This window comes from Cervus elaphus, chromosome X (genome assembly GCF_910594005.1).
Source record: "Cervus elaphus chromosome X, mCerEla1.1, whole genome shotgun sequence".
NCBI lineage: Eukaryota > Metazoa > Chordata > Mammalia > Artiodactyla > Cervidae > Cervus > Cervus elaphus.
The window spans coordinates 177,136,340-177,141,693 of NC_057848.1; the positions used below are offsets into that span (position 1 = coordinate 177,136,340).

At 41.5% G+C, this 5,354-nt stretch overlaps 1 long non-coding RNA gene across 1 annotated transcript; it reads right to left on the bottom strand.

Moving 5' to 3' along the window:
• Window positions 1-1,136: 1,136 nt before the first annotated feature.
• LOC122690048 lies at window positions 1,137-4,361 on the bottom strand. The gene is made up of 4 exons (XR_006339965.1): window positions 4,251-4,361; window positions 3,200-3,301; window positions 2,937-2,983; window positions 1,137-1,316 (listed from the first exon to the last, which is right to left on the bottom strand). It is a non-coding gene; the product is annotated as an uncharacterized LOC122690048 (long non-coding RNA).
• Between the last annotated feature and the right edge of the window lie 993 nt (window positions 4,362-5,354).

Sequence of the window (5,354 nt, forward strand, 5' to 3'; positions counted from 1 at the left end):
CAGAATTGTTGCCTTGTTCATGCCAGGCCTTGCATTTCAAGATTTCTTAAGAGACTCACCCTTTTTCCTTATGTTCAGTTGTTCTGTGTGTATGCACTCATCCAGTCCAGCATTTCCAGCATTTCCAGACATTCTGTGAAGACCATAGTCACAATCCAACCACATACACTGCGCTATACAAGGGGGAGAATTTAAACACTGCCTTTGAACTCCATTACTACCAACTAAGCCATGGAAAGATTCATTACTGGTGTCTTTGACAATGGCCAGCCAGCTGTAGCCCATCTGGAGGCCATGTCTATGTAGGATCTAAAACATTTATTCTGTTACATTACTTCTAGTATTTTCCCTGCTCTTAGGTCAAATATCGGAGCTGTGGCCCCAACCCTTGGAATCAGTTCTATATCTTGAAGGGGTTATGTCTTGTGGATTGCAAACAGCTCGACCACCATGGGGACCTGACCAGTGTGTTCTGCCCATGACCGTGGGAATGCCAGTCCTTGGAAATCCTAGCATCCACTGGTGTCAGAAACATAGGAGGCTGGAAGACCATCTTTAAATGTTATGAAGACTCACAACTTCTAGACTGAGCTGTCAATCATCTAGTACCTGTCAACACTGCCCTGAGTCATGGTCCTATGAATTGACCAAGATTCAGGGGTGCTCCACCTTTGATTCCCAGAGATCCAAAGGTCAAGAAGTATTAGTCCTTCAGCTCAACTGCAGAAGTGCTGGTGCTGTCAGAAGACACGTTTCCCCTCAGCTGTGGCCCATGGCCCCTTACGTTTCCTTTCTATGAAGCTCAGACAATGGAACACAACCTCCTTTCTGTGTAATGAGTACAATGCTTTCTAGGGACATCCTTCTTGAGCAGACTGTCCCCTCCCACTGCAGTAAGAGGATCATAACCCTTGTCCTTTGTCCCGTGATGGTTTAGACCTTTTTATCCTTCTGCCCTGGACACCTCGAGGGCATCTCCAGTTAATCCTCAGAACTGTCTCTGATAAACACTTATCTTAGGAAATGTATATGTTTCCAGATAGTTAAATTTACTGTGCATATTTGTGGGTTTTAAAACATAGACTTTCAATAAAGACACAAGTGAATCTGCTCTATATTCAACCGATTTATTTAAACCCTCAGAAATCAAATACCACCACACAGGACGTGATTAGTGACCAGGAGAGATGAGATGGGGAAGGAGTGTGGCTGTGAAGAGAGAAGGGTCATGATAATCAGGAACCAGGAAGGTCATCGTCATGTTGTTGATCTTGATTCCATGGGGAAGAGCACATGTCTGGTCTCAGCGACTCTCTCTGTAGGTGAACAAATAGAAGCAGAGGTTTAGTAGAGGCGACTGTGTGACGGTTGACAGGGGTGAGCCTCATGCAATCCATGCCCAAAGTAAAGGAGCTGGTGGGTGAGCTGGTGGACAGAATCCTGGTGGACCTCCTACTCCACATCTCTGTGATGTAGGTGGGGGTCCACGTGAAATTTCCCCAGGGATGTAAATATGGGGTAATCTTTCCCATGTGGGATGGATTCTAGTACAATTGATTTCAGAATGCAAGTTCAGGTCTGTGATTGGAATACATGCCTCTAATCACACATGTTATCTCTTTTGGATCTTCAAGAATTATTATTTTTTTAACTCTTCTTTACCTTCTGAGCCACAAGAAAAGCCCAAGAATACTGGAGTGGATAGCCTATCCCTTCTCCAGCAGATCTTTCCGTCCCCAGAATTGAACCAGGGTCTCCTGCATTGTAGGTCGATTCCTTACCAAATGAGCTCTCAGACAGGCCCACATTCGAGTCTAATTGGTTATTAATGTTATATTAGTTTCAGGTGTTCAGCAATGTGAAGTTTCTACGTACATATAGCTATTCTTTATCAGATGATTTTCCCAATTAGGTTTTTACAGAGTATTGCATATACTTCCCTGTACTATACTGGAGACCTTTTTGGTCTTTCCATCCTGCATAGAATAGTTTGCATCTGATAACCGCAAACTCCCAATCCTTCTCTTGCCCTACCCTTCCCCCTTGGCAACCACGAGGGTTTTCTCTATGTCTGTGCATCTCTTTCTGTGTTGTAAATATGTTCTTTCGGGTCGCATTTTAGGTTCCCCATATAAGTGATATCACATGGTACTTGTCTTTCTGTCTGACTGACTTTACTTAGTGTGACAGTCTCTCAGGCCGATGGATATTGCTGCAAACGGAATGATTTCATTCTTTTCATGGCTGAGTAATATTACATGGAATATATGTACCACACCTTTCTTATCATATTCACCTGGAAGCGAGGATTTTTCTTTGCTCTTTTCCTTTCATTTTTCTTTCTCCACAGAAACTTATAAGCCACACTTTAGCCTTATCGGTATTGTTTTTCTGAGGCTGTCTTAGTTGAGAAAGTTTATAAAGATCTCACTTTGAGAAAGTCACCTTCTGAATGGGAATATAATTCAAATGCATGTTTCAGACAGCGTCATTGGAAGGACTTTACTGATTCTGTCAGATTCATGTGAGATTACACACAGGTGTTGCAGAAAACCTGATCTCTTTCATTTCAGTTCTTCTGAAGGAGGGATGTGTGTGGACAACCACGAGGCCAGGACTGACAGTAATACTAATTAGTTTCCACCAGCTTGTGGCCACTCCTGCTTCTCTCTGATGACCCTGGTCTGCAAGCTTCCTGCAGGTGAAGGCTTTCCCACCAAAGCTGCTCAGCATGAATCAACCAACTCTTTTGCTATTTAATATGGCTCAGGAGAAGAGAAATTACCAAACGTAAGAGAGAAGTCTCTAGTGATAGAATGTAAGCTATTGGAACCCAAAAAAGTGTTACCTACAAAATTTGGCAGGTATGAAATCACAAAGTGTACTTAGTGATTTATTTGATGAAATAGCACTAATAACAGACCATGCTTACTTACAATTAGGGTGTTTCAAAGTTATTTTCATGCCAAAGCAAGATAGTTATCTGGGGGGAAAAAATGAACACCAATTAATACCATTAATTGGCATTAATTAATCACCAAGTAATACCATTCCCTAAATTTTGCAAGTTTTTTTTACTTAGAGATTACATAAATGATTACTTTTGAAAAAACATATTGTCAATAACTTGATTTGTTTCCTGACAGCATATTTACATATGAGGTGAAAGGTATGTTCAGAAAAAATATACTTCCGTTACCAGGTTCGGTTAAATCCTTAATGCTTGTTTCTGTAATCTTCCGACTTAGAGTCTCCTTCTTGAATGTCTCTAAGTCTTCCTGATCAATGTCATTGTCTTTGCCTGAATATCAACATGCAAGAGGTAGAAATTTACGTGTTTGAAGTCCTAAAAATTTCTTAATACAGAACGAAAACAATGTACCTATCAGATTTCACTTGGAATAATTTAAGAAGTCTCAGTTACCATTTCCCATGACACAGATGTTGGCTGTCTGTCTGAAAAATTAATCCCTGTCCAGCTTTATAACTAGTCACCCCAAGCCACCCCAGCATCAGAAACAAGACCTCAAAGACTCATAGGAGCTCCATGAATTTGGGGCTCCTTCCATGACAGTAAGGAACCAACTTGCTCCTTGACCAACTTCCTATGTCTATACCTGCCACTCAGGTCTTGTTCTGAATCCAAATAAATAGGAAACAGGGATCTCCTCTGACAGATATATTCAATACATCACAGAAATTAATGGGAGATGATTTATTCTTTAATAATGCACCATTCTACCCAGTACCTTTTCTGATATAGACACCTGATATCCTATTGGTTCACACACCACTTAGTGCTTCTTTGTGGTTATTTGAGATGATGTCAGTATGGACAAGATAATGTATTTGGATAACTGAACAGGATAAAGATTAATTAGAAAAGGTTTTATTCCAAGGCTTAGAATGCATGGGGAAACTTGTATAAAATAAAGCCACTGAGGTCAGGCTCATTACAGTCACAGCTTGCAATTAATTGACATGTTAAAAAACAACTTCTAGTAACAATCAACTTTTTTTAGTTTCAACAGGTAGGAATCATTTGGAAATGGTTGATGATGTGACATCCATACCCTATGACCTCCTGTTTCTTGGTAGATTACCTTCCCGGATCCTTAACTGTGAAAGATGCAAGTCTTATACGCTGAATACTGAATATTGTCAGCTCCTCCTGAGATTCTGAACGAAAGTCCTGGCAGCGGATCTGTTCTGTGACAACGGCAATGGGAACCATGGGATGGCATACATACCGAATAGGAGAACCTGTTCTGTCTTCGTGCCTGTTTCATCCACGTTGACATTAACTGCTATCAGAGCTTTTTTGGAAATGTGAATAAATTCAATTTGATTTGTACCCTCATCTGTGAGAGAGAGAAAAGTTACATATACACAACCCACCTTAATTTATTGTCATTTAGATGTCTTGTGATATATTGAGGGCATTAACAACAGTCCGTGCTGTATTGATGTGTGTGTCAATTCGCGGGTGCTCTGAACACTACCATTCTTAAGACAAGGAAAGTAAGCAATATATTTCCTCATCCCCACTTTTTCCTACAGTTAACCAGTCACTTCTTGCTATTTCCTAAGATGTTTTCTGGAACACGTGCTGTAATGGACCTAGCAGATTTTTGTTTGTTTGTTTTTTTCTTTTTTGTTTGTTTGTTTGTTTGGGGTTTTTTTAATGTCTTTAATTAGTTTGTTTACTTTTTGCGGCCCTGGACCTTTGTTGCTGTGAGGCTTTCTCCACTATCAGCGAATAGGGGCTAGTCTCTAGTTGCAGTGCACAGGCTTCTCCTTGCGGTAGCTTCTCTTGTTGTGGACCACGGGCTCTAGGGGTTGTAGGCTTCAGTAGGTGTGGATTGGGGGCTCAGTATTCCCAACTCCCGGGATTTAGACCATAGGATCAGTAACTTGTGGTGCTCGGGATCCATTGCCCCAAGTCATGTGGGATCGAACCAGACCAAGGATCCAACCTGTCACCCTGGCATAGGCTGGTGGATTCTTCATCACTGGATGACCAGGGAAGTTCCCAACAGTTTTTTAAACAGCCTGAGTGAAGATGGCGGAGGAATAGGACGGGGAGACCACTTTCTCCACTACAAATTCATCAAAAGAACATTTGAACGCTGAGCAAACTCCACAAAACAACTTCTGATCGATAGCAGAAGACATCAGGGGCCCAGAAAAGCAGCCCGTTGACTTCAAAAGGAGGTAGGACAAAAGATAAAAGATAAAAAGAGAGACAAAAAGTTAGGGACAGAGACCCGTCCCAGGAAGGGAGTCACAACAGAGGAAGTTTCCAAACATCAGGAAACCCTCTCACTGGCGGGTCTGGGGGAAGTTTTCGAATC